The sequence below is a fragment of the Mobula birostris genome, chromosome 7, assembly GCF_030028105.1.
Source record: "Mobula birostris isolate sMobBir1 chromosome 7, sMobBir1.hap1, whole genome shotgun sequence".
Taxonomy (NCBI): Eukaryota; Metazoa; Chordata; class Chondrichthyes; order Myliobatiformes; family Myliobatidae; genus Mobula; species Mobula birostris.
This window is the reverse complement of record NC_092376.1, coordinates 14623073-14635193: the sequence shown is the minus strand read 5'-3', so window position 1 is coordinate 14635193 and position 12121 is coordinate 14623073. Positions and strand designations below refer to the sequence as shown.

The window sequence follows — 12121 nt, the reverse complement described above, 5'->3', positions numbered from 1 at the left end:
CCTGGTTATGTGACTACTGATGCCAGGCAGAAAATCTCTGAAGTGTATTGATAGTGGCTGGTATCACCTGTCTTGTAAAGACACTACCCAGAAGAAGGCAAAGGCAAACCACCTCTGTAGAAAAATTTGCCAAGAACAATCATGATCATGAAAAGACCATGACTGCCTACATCATATGACATAGCACAAAATGATGACAATGATCAAACATAGGTTAGCATAAGTAAAATGGTGTATCTGTAATTGACAGGATGGGTGAATGGGCCAGATTCTGACTCGGTATCAAATCCTACAACTTCAGATAACTTGGCTTCTCCATTCGCTCAGGAACTGGGCTTGTTTTTGTGCTACATGCCACGATGGCCATCCTAAGATTCCATTTAAATACGTCTATTTATTTTACCTAAAAGTACAGGACACTTAAGCAGTAGGAAGTCAACCTCCTCCTCCCACTTCTGTAGACAGAAATTCTGATAATAAGCACTAAAATTACAACTGTTCTCACCACAGAAGATAACCAGCCTGCTCAGTATTTTCATTGCTGCTTTTGTTTTCCTGATGCCTCCTTTCGCTTAATTACCTACATGTCTTGACTTGTTTGGTCTCATTCAGCTGACTGGCACTCCTCCTGCTATTAAGGTAAAATCAAAAATGAAAATCTGTAATTACAAGAACTGGTTAGTGAAGCTGGTACTCAACTCATAAAAATAAGAAGTTGGAGCTATATGTGCCTTCAAATCAGCTGGCCTTCATGCAAGGATGGGTGGGAGGTGGAGGGAGGGGGGTCTCCTCGATATGCAAGCGAGCAAGACCTGAGTTGGAGTTCTAGTGCTTAGGGTGCTGTCAACTGCGAGTCTGGAGTTTGAGGCCTGGAGTTCGGGTCCTCATTTGGCGTTGTCAGCGAGTACTGGGTTGAAACTAGAGACCAAAGTCCAAAGTCAATTGGAGGTTCAGATCGAAGTCCGAAGGTCGATCAGAAGTTGAGCCCTGATCCTGCGAAACTCTGCAACTCTCCTGGTAGCCGAAGGTGGGTTAAAGGACTGTGATTGTGGATGGGTGGGGGGAAGGATAGGGCTTGCTTTGCTGTTGTTGCTTTGTATGCTCTGACTGGTTGTATTCAGCATTGTTCTGTCGAGCATGGTGGGTATGCTACGTGCACTGCCCACAGCACATCCTTGGCTTTGTTGTTGTTAACACAAATTGCACATTTCAATTTATGTCTCAATGTACATGTGATATCTGAATCTGAATCTGCTCCATCAACCAGTGAGATTCTGGCTGACCCATCTCCTCAAGTACCTCAGTTCAAAAATTCAACGTTCAAAGTAAATTTATTAACGAAGTACATAATTGTCACCATATATTAACTTGAGATTCATTTTTGTGCAGGTATCCAGAGTAGAACAACGAAGTACAATAGAATCTATTGGGGTGCCATGGTGGCATAGCGGTTTGTGTGACACTATTACAGCTCAGGGCATCCGAGTAAACTGGCCTGTGATGAGAGGCATTGATCGTGTGGATAGTCAGGGGCTTTTTCCCAGGGCTGAAATGGTTGCCACAAGAGGGCAGAGGTTTAAGGTGCTGGGGAGCAGGTACAGAGGAGATGTCAGGGGTAAGTCTTTTACTCAGAGAGTGGTGAGTGCGTGGAATGGGCTGCTGGCAATGGTGGTGGAGGCGGATATGATAGGGTCTTTTAAGAGACTTTTGGATAGGTACATGGAGCTTAGAAAAATAGAGGGCTATGGGTAAGTCTAGTAATTTTTAAGGTAGGGACATGTTTGGCACAACTTTGTGGGCCGAAGGGCCTGTATTGTGCTGTAGGTTTTCTATGTTTCTATGATTACGCTAGGGTTAAATAGATAAGTTGCTGGGGTGGTGCCAGAAGGACCTGTTCCTCACTGGATCTCTATATTCGTATCTCTAAAATCAAGAAAAACTACACACAACCAAAGCCTGAAATATTAACTGTTTATTCCCCTCTGTAAGTGTGCCCTGACCTGCTGATTTCCTCTAGCATTTTGTGTTTGTTTTGTTCAGCATCTTCAGAATCTCTGGTGTGCTCCCTCTTTGATTCCTATTTCCCATGAGTCCCTCCATTCCCAAAGTTCAAGGTAAATGTATTATTAAAGTACATATATGTCAACATATGCAGACTGAGATTTGTTTTCTTGTGGGCACATTCACAAGAACCATAATCAAATCAATGAAAGCCCACAAAAAAACCAATGTGCAAAAGACATCAAACTGCAAATACAAAATATAAACAAACAAACAAGCAAGCAAGCAATATATATCAAGAGCATGAAATGAAGAGTCATTAAATTGAGTCCATAGTTTGTGAGAAGAATTCAGTGATGGGGCAAATGAAGTTATCTCGTCTGGTTCAAGAGCCTAATGGTTGAGGTGTAATAACTGTTCCTGAACCTGGTGGTGTGGGTGCTGAGGCTCCTGTACCTTCTTCCTGATGGCAGTAGTGAGAACAGAGCATGATCTGGGTGGTGGAGGGTCCCTGATGACAGATGTTGCTTTCTTGCGACAGCACTCCATGTAAGTGTGCTCAGTGGTGCACAGGTTTTACCCATAGAAACACAGAAAACCTCCAGCACAATACAGGCCCTTTGGCCCACAAAGCTGTGCCGAACATGTCCCTACCTTAGAAATTACCTAGGTTTACCCATAGCCCTCTATTCTTCTGAGCTCCATGTACCCATCCAGGAGTTTCTTTAAAGATGCTATCATGATGTATTGGGCCGTATCCACTACATTTTGTCAGATTTTCCATTCAAGGGCATTGCTGTTTCCATACCAGGCCATAATGCCTCCACACATCTATAGAAGTTTTTCAAAGTTTTAGATGTCATGCCAAATCTTTGCAAACTTCTAAGCAAATAGAAGTGTGGCCATGCTTTCTTTGTCATTTCATTTACATGCTGCCCAGGACAGGTCTTCCAAAGAGACAACACCAGCCAAATTAAAAAAAATATCAGCCTCATTAAAAATGTAAGCATCAGATGAGAATCCATGGTTTCTGAACTTAAGAAGACACAGTGGTGGTGGAGGCGGATACGACTGCTTCGGCCACCAGAGCACCAGAACATTTAGTCCTTCTACCATTCATGCTTCAAGGATCAACTTAAGATAAAGATCTGCCATATGCATTTACATGTATTAGCAATTTGCTGTGGTGTGGCAACAATAAAAACACATATCAAAAATTATATGGAATAAAGAATTATATTAAAAATAAATATAATTCATGGCTGATCTTTTGCCTCAGCACCTCTTTCTAGACCTAAACTCCGATTTGCTTAAAACGCAACGATCTGTTGATCTGTCTTCAATGTACTTAAATGACTGAACCTTTGTGATGTGGATGTGTGACAAAGGATGGATGTCAGGCTGGCAAGTGTTGTGGACGAAGACCAGGGAGAGACAAGGCTAGCTGCCCCCCAGGTTGGCGGGTCCCAGAGTTGGAGCTTTTTACAGGCAGGAGGCACAAAGGCCAGTGACCCCCTTGGTAATGAGTCTGGAGTTCAGTGTCCTCTCATCAGCAAGTCCCACGGTCAATACTGAAGGTCAAAGGTCGATCAGAAGTTTGGAAATCGAGGCCCAATGTCCAAAGCACTGGGACTCAAAGTCCACTGGGGATGTCGTAGATCTGATGTCTACATAAAATCGGTCGGGTGGTAGGGTGGAGATACATCTCTACCAAAGGATGTGTAAGATGCTCCTTCCCTCCGCTACCCTGCAGGGCACCCTCAATCAAGGTGTAGAACCTGCTTAGCCCCATGATCAGGGAAACATAAAGCTATGGGAGCAGGTGGTGGATGGTCATATGAGCATATGACAAGTCTTGGTTATGTGACCACTGACGTCAGGCAGGCAATCTCTGAAGAGTATTGATAATGGCTGGGGTCATCCGTCTTGTAAAGATACCTGCCCAGAAGAAGGCAATGGCAAACCACTTCTGTAGAGAAAATTTGCCAAGAACAATCATGGTCATGGAAGGACCATGATTGCCCACGTTATACGACATGGCACATAAAGAATGAACAAATATAGAACAGGAGCATGATGCAAACTTCTCCCTTTGCCAGGATTTACAGTATCAACAGCTCTTAAGAAGCTTCCCGTCAAGCACCCCAAATGTCCATTCCTTTTCCACCAGCATACAGTAGCTGCTCTGTGCACTATACACTATTATTCACCCAGAATAGTCTAGTGCTTGAGGTTGTTATAACTGGGGGTGTTAATGGGGATAAACTCCCACTACCTATTAAATGATCCCAATGGCATGCACCTCAAATAGCCTCTGACAACCACGTCCAGCTCCTGACCTTCACATGTGGCTTAGCTACTAGAAGGGGCAAAAGTGGGTTACTGGCGCCTTAAAACCATCTGTTTCAGGTAGATGGGGCTTGTCAGCCATAGTTGGTAGCTCATCTAAGAGAAAGAACACTCCGATCTCAAACCTCATTCCCATTTCCATTCCAACCTGTTAGTCCATGGTCTCCTCTCCTGCTGCGATGAGGTCACATTGAGGTTGGAGGAGCAACACCTTATATCCCGTCTGGGTAGCCTCCAACCTGATGGCATGAACATCGATTTCTTGAACTTCCGGTAATTAACCGCCCACCTTCACCAGTCCCCATTCCTGTTTCCCTCTCTCATCTTATCTGCTTACTTCCCTCTGATGCTCCCCCCTTCCCTTTCTACCATGGTCTTTTATCCTCTCCTATCAGAATCCCCATTCTCCCATCCTTTATCTTTTTCACCAATCAACTTCCCAGCACTTTACTTCATCCCTTCTCCCACCCCGGTTTCATCTATCACATATCACCTATCACCTATCACCTTGTACTTCTTCCTCCCCTCCCCTCACCTTGCTCTGACTTCTCATCTTTTTTTCCAGTCCCGATGAAGGCTCAAAACATTGACTGCTTACTCTTTTCCATAGATGCTGCCTGGCCTGCTGAGTTCCTCCAGCATTTTGTAAATGTTGCTTTGATTTCCAGCACCTGCAGATTTTCTTGTGTTTCTCAAACCTCTGCTGCCTTGTGGCTGTACCAACTCATGGGGAAGGCTTCAAGAGTAAACCCCAAGGGAAAAATCCAGAGCAGAGTCCCTAAGGCAGTCCTACATTGAGTTCAATCCTTACTGGCGACTCCTGCAACACTGCTGGTTCCAAACTATGTCATTCTCTGTTGTTCCTTTGGGTTCATCAAATGCATGGAGAAGAGGAACTTGCTACTTGGGCAACAGGTTTCTCTCCATATCGTACTGCCCAAGCTTGCATATCTAGACAGCTAGGACGCAACATCCATGGTTGACCTTGACCAACGGAGGCTTCACCATGTCCTTATCCACAACCCTTACCACCATGAAGGTCAAGGGCAGCAGGGCACAATACAATATCTGCTCCATCATGGGCACAAACCCTCCACCATCAACAACATCTTCAAAAAGTGGTACCTCAAGAAGGCCTGATGAAGATTCTCAACCCATAAACTCAACTGTTTCTTCCTCTCCATAGATGTTGCCTGACCTGTGCAGTTCCTCAAGAATTTTGTGTGTGTTACCTCAAGACATCCATCATTAAGGGCCCTCACCATCTAGGACATGCTGCCTCCTCATTACTATCATCAGGGCGGAATTACAGGAGCCTGAAAACACACGTTGAAAATTTTACAGACAGCTTCTTTCCCTCTGCCATCAGGTTTCTATATGATCCATGAATTCTTGAACACTACCTCTTTCACACTATTTATTTTTCATTTATGGTAACTTACAGTACATTTTTAATGAATTGCAATGTACTGCTGCCACAAAAAAAACAGCGAACTTCACAACATATGTCAGTGATAATAAACCTAATTCTGATTGGAATAATCTTCTCTGAGTGACACGACGCCTTCTCATTGCTGAGTTGAAATCCAGGCACACTCTTCCCAGCAGCACTGTGGGAGCGCCATCACCATGTGAACCAAAACAGTTGGTGAATGTGCGGAGATTGGAGGAGTACGGACGTGTGCAGGCAGAAGGAGCTATCGTATCTGCTTCCAGATGCCTACCATTCTGTGCAAATAAAAGCCGCAGTTGAAAAGCATTCATTAACTGCAATCATTTGATACAGGGTGTATGGTGTCCGAGACTAAGGAAGCAGGGGAGCGGATAAATTAGTCATTCGAATCCATTGAGACTCACTTCATTAGGGTTAGTAAACTGATATCACTACAAGTATCAGATGTCAGCAATGGACACAGATACTTGCACACAGCTGAAAGGAGATGTTGAACAAATAAAACAAAATACGCAGCCAATGCCAAGAACAACTCACATATGGAAGAAAATGCCTCAGTATAAAAATATCCAGCCTCAGTAAAACCACCAACACAATATGAAGAATCATCTTAAAATCAGAAAGGGTGGGGTTAACTGAAGGCGAAATCAGTAATCAGCAATAAAATGTAGATTTGTTTGAAAAGATTCTAATGTTCAAAGTAAATTTATTATTAAGGCATGTATATGTCACCATGTACTATCCTGAGATTCATTTTCTTGTGAGCATTCACAGTAGATGCAGATTCAGAGGGTGAAGAGTGTGTGGAGCGAGCTGCCAGCACACGTGGAGCATATAAGCCCGATTTCAATGTTAAGAGAATTTTGGGTAGGTACATGGATGGTTAGGGTATGGAGGGCTATGGTTCCCAGTGCAGGTCGATGGAATAGGCAGTTTAAATGGTTCAGCATGGACTAGATAGGCTGAATGGCCTGTTTCTGTGCTGTACTTCCCCATTACTCTACGACACAAAGAAACACAACAAAATCAATGAAATCTACACAACCTGCCATTAAAATTAATCTATTCACTCAAGGTTGTTGCAGTAAGTATTCGGGATATTCATTCTTTTGGATTGGAGTAATTCATAAGCTGGTTGCTCTCTTCTCCCTTTTGCCTATTACACCATTGGCATTCAGGGCACCAGTGAAGGTCCTCTGTCTCTGGTAGTGTCCACTGCTTCCTTCATCATGTCTGTAGCTTCCTCTCAGTTTTCACTACTGTTAGTCATGCAAGTCCCAGGTGAAGATACAGGAATACTGTCACACTCGTGATTGTTGATTTCAGGAGAGGGAAGCTACAGAAAGCTGTAAAATTCATCAGCTTCATCTTGGGTACAAGCCTCTGTAGTATCCAAGATATCTTCAAGGAATGGTGCCTCAGAAAGGCAGCATCCATTACAAAGGACCCCTATCACCCATGACATGCCCTCTTCTCATTGGTACTGTCAGGAAGATACAAAAACCTGAAGGCACACACCCCTTCTTCCCCTCTGCCATCTGATTCCTAAATGGACATTGAACCCATGAACACTGCCTCACTTTTAAAATTATTTCTGTTTTTGCAATATTTTAATCTAAATATTTATTATACATGTATATAGTTACTGTAATGGATTTACTTATTTTTCTGTATGATCATGGATTGCATTGGACTGCTGCCCCTAATTTAACAAATTTCATGACACATGCCGGTGATAATAAACCTGATTCTGGTTCTGATTTTGCTCTGCTTGCTCCTTCATTGATCCTGTTTACATTTCTATTCTACAGATTTGCTGATTATGCCTGCAGGTACAAGAATCCCAGGGTTGTATATGGTGACATGTATGTGCTCTGATAATAAATTTTACTTTATACTGAAATATAGGATTCTTCACTGCTATTTTCATAACAGCTTTGTTTTACCAGTCAGGGTTGTTGGCCCTGAACTGAACCCCCGGACCTGGAGGACTCTTTGACCTACCTGGCATGGATGACCCTACCAAAAGTTTAAGCAAAAAGCCCTGACTCCTGGCAACAGTGAGAGAGGGCCTCACTGAACTCCCGTCAAAGAGAAGATTTACACTTCTTCAGAGTAAACATCCCTTGAAAGGATTTCACAGCGAAGGAGCAAATCATAATCATAAGAGATTCTGCAGGTGCTGGAAATCCAGGGCAACACACAAAATGCTGGATGGAGTCAGGAAGTCAGGCAGCATCTATAGAGGGGAATAAACTGTAGAACTTTCAGGACTCTGCGCAGGCACTGTCTTTTAAGAAAATAAGGAACTGTGTTGGGAGAAAGGAACAAGTGAGCTGTGATCCTTGCACTTTGAGTGACTTTATAAACCATTTCCTCCTTCAGATTTTAAGTGATTGCATTAACAATTCTTCTGATTAAGCAACATAGTATATCTCCATTTTATTTTTATTTTGAAGGAGCGGCTTGCAAACTTAATAACTTTTAAATTAACAGGGGTACATCCAGTAACGAACATGGTCATTTAATTTGACTCCACCTCTTTGTCATGACATAAGACAGTAAGATCATCAGACATAGGAGCAGAATAAGGCCACTTGGCCCATCAAATCTGCTCTGCCATTCAATCCTTCCTTCCAAATGCAATAAGCATATACAACAGTTCATCTCTGTGCGACAGGAGAACACACATCATCATACAATAGTCTCTGTTTTATTATTTTGTACGGTATTATTGCACATTGGTAAATTATTATTGTGTATATTATTATTCTGTACTTTATAATTAGTTAAGTCTGCACTCTGCTAAGTGTGTTTTTAAATGTTGCTGCTGTAGTGAAAGAATTTCCCACTCGAGAGCAATAAAGTACTTACTATCATTTTATTATTATTACTTACTTTCACTCTCAGCTGCATTCTCCTGCCTTCTGCACATAACCTTTGACACTCTTACTAATCAAGAACCTAGACAACCTCCGCTTTAAATATACCCAATGACCTGGACTCCACAGTGTTGGTGGCAATAAATTCCACAGATTCACCATCCTCTGGCTAAAGAAATTCCTTCACATCGCTGTACAAAAGGGACATCCTTCTATTCTGAGGCTGTGCCCTCTGACCCTAGACTCCCCTATTATCGGAAACATCTTCTCCACATCCACTTTATCTAGGCCTTTCAATATTCAATAGGTTTCAATGAGATCCGCATCACCTGTTGCACCCACCCAAGAGAGGTGACTCTAGAGGTGATGTGGTATGTTGTCCAAGGTGGATTGGAAGCTGAAATCTCCCAAAGGTGTTGCTCTGCAGTGTTTGCTCAGTTGAAAACAAGCTGAACTGCATTTGTCTTGCTCTTGCTGACAATATCCATGGACTCAGGCATTGGGCAATATAATTTTTTTGTGTGACTATATATTTATGGCTACCTTTTATATGCCATATGTCCCCTATGTTGTATATGTTGGTACTGTGTTTTCCGCTTGACTCCAGAGGAGTGCTGTTTTGGTTGGCTGTATTCATGGGTATGATTTATGGTTGAATGACAATTAAACATGAACTTGAAGCTCGACTTGAGATAATTCCCGCCGCTGCCTGCAAGGAGTTTGTACGTTCTCCCCGTGACTGCGTGGGTTTCCTCCAGGTGCTCCAGTTTCCTCCCACAGTCCAAAGATGTACCAGTTGGTTGGTTTATTGGTCATTGTAAATTGTCCCGTGATTAGGCTAAGATTAAATCAGGGGATTGCTGAGTGGTGCACTCGAAGGGCAGGAAGTGCATGTTCTGCACTGTATGTCAATAAATAAATAAATAAATAAATAAATAAAATCGCTTTTGGGATGGTATTAATAACCTAGCAATTTTTGAGCAACACACACAAAATGTTGGCAGATCTGAGCAGGTCAGGCAGCATCCATGGTAAACAGTCAATGTTTCGGGCCAAGACCCTTCATCAGGATTCTCAAGAATATTGATATTGTCTTACATATTATTTAAAGTAGAAACCTTTGGAGATGCTGGAACTATGCAGCACTTCAATCAATGAGTGTTGTGTAAGACAGGCTGTGACCTTTCATCAATTGTGCACTCGTTTTCATTGGGACCTCAGCCTATTTTCCCTTTCACTAGATACAGTGGACAACCAGAGCTTTTATCCCAGGGTGGCAATAGCCAATACAGGGACACCAGTTTAAGGTGAGTGCAGGAAAGCTTATACATTTCAATAATAAAGACATTGTTTGAATTAATGTAAAGACTTGCTGTAATTATGAGCTACTGTATATGTAGGAGGAAATGCAATGCGGCAGCAGGAGGTGTTCCTGCTCCACAGATCCATGTACCTGGATTTCATCCTAGCCTTGAGCGCTGGCTGTCTAGGGTTTACAATGTTCTCCCTGCAACTGCATAGATTCTCTGGTTGCTCTGGTTTCCTCCTACATTCCAAAGAGGCGCTGTTTGATTGGCTAGAACTTGTCATAGTTATCCCCGGTTTAGTTGGGAGCAGTAGGCAGACATTTTAGAGAGATTTCAGGGAAATAGATTGCAGAATGAAACAGACGGGAATGCTCAATGAGCTGGCAGAGACTTGACAGGATGAATGGCCTTGGTAGCTCAAAATCTGAAACATAAATAGCTAACCTTGCACAGCAATGGTTCACTGATGACACAACTCAGATGGCAACGAGGGGACATACAGCAGTGAGATAGATCAGCTGGTTGAGTGGTGTTTCAACAACAACCTCACGCTTAGTGTCAGCAAGACCAGGGAATGGATTGTGGAATTCAGGAAGGGGAAGCTGAGGGAACACACACCAGTCCTCTTTGAGAGGTCGGCAGTGGAAGGGGTGAGCAGTTTCATGTTACTGGTCATCAGTATTTCAGAGGATTTATCCTGGGCACAAGCTATTGATGCAATCACGACTATAATCCTTTTCCTCTTTAAAACCAAGTGAGCGCTGTGGCCGCCATGGCCTTGGTTATTCCTGAAAAGTTCCAGTACATTCTTTGAGTGCTCAACACCAACGTAGATGGGCGAAGGAAGATAGCGTTCGCTATCACCGCCATCAAGGGTGTTGGGAGACGCTATGCTCATGTGGTGCTGAGGAAAGCAGATATTGACTTGAGCAAGAGAGCTGGAGAGCTTTCCGAAGAGGAGGTTGAACGCATTATAACCATCATGCAGAATCCACGACAGTACAAGATCCCTGACTGGGTCCTGAACAGACAGAAAGATGTCAAAGACGGCAAATACAGCCAGATCTTGGCCAACAGTCTAGGCAACAAACTGCGTGAGGATCTAGAACGGTTGAAGAAGATCCGTGCACACAGGGGTCTGCGGCACTTCTGGTGTCTCCGTGTGCATGGCCAGCACACCAAGACCACGGGCCGGAGAGGACGCACAGTCGGTGTGTCCAAGAAGAAGTAAATATTACCAATGATCTCAAATTCATTAATAAATTTCTCATTGAACTGTTAAAAACATCACGACTATAATTCATCAGTAGTTTGAAGAGATCTATTATGTCACCAAAGACTGGCAAATTTCTACAGATGTACTGTGGAGAGCATTTTGACTGGTCGCAACATCTTCTGGTATGGAGACTCCACTGTACACAATCAGAAAAAGCCGTACAGGATGTAAATTCACCCAGCTCCATCATGGGCACTAACCTCTGCATCACTGAGGACATTTTTGACAGGCAGTACCTCAAGAAACACACACAAAACGCTGCAGGTGCTCGGCCGGCCAGGCAGCACCTACGGAAAAAAGCACAGTCGACGTTTCAGGGCCGAAACCCTTCATCAGAATGGGAGAAAAGATGCTGAGGAATCGGAGTAAGGAGGTGGGCGGAGGGGAGGAAGAAACACAAGGTGACAGGTGAAACTGGGAGGAGTGAGGGGTGAAGTAAAGAGCTGGGAAGTTGATTGGTGAAAGAGGTACAGGGCTGGAGAAGGGGGAATCTGATAGGAGAGGACAGAAGGCCATGGAAGAAAGAAAAGGAGGGAGGAGCACCAAAGGGAGGTGATGAACTGGTAAGGAGATAAGGTGAGAGAGGGGAATGGTGAAATGGGGGTGCAGGGGACACTAATGAAAGTCCGTGTTCATGCCATCAGGTTGGAGACCACCCTGACAGAATATAAGGTGCTGCTGCTCCAGCTTGAGTGTGGCCTCATCGCAACAGTAGAGCAGGCCGTGGACTGATATACCGGAATCAGAATGGGAATGATTTCTGTCCTCTCCTATCAGAAGCCCTCTGTCCTTTCCTCCAGGTGTTCCAGTTTACTCCCATATTCCCAAGATGCATAAATTAGTACAGTGGTTC

At 43.6% G+C, this 12121-nt stretch overlaps 1 pseudogene; it reads left to right on the top strand.

The window, feature by feature from the left end:
- Positions 1–10764: 10764 nt before the first annotated feature.
- LOC140200659 (small ribosomal subunit protein uS13-like) lies at positions 10765–11277 on the top strand (annotated as a pseudogene).
- Positions 11278–12121: the final 844 nt, after the last annotated feature.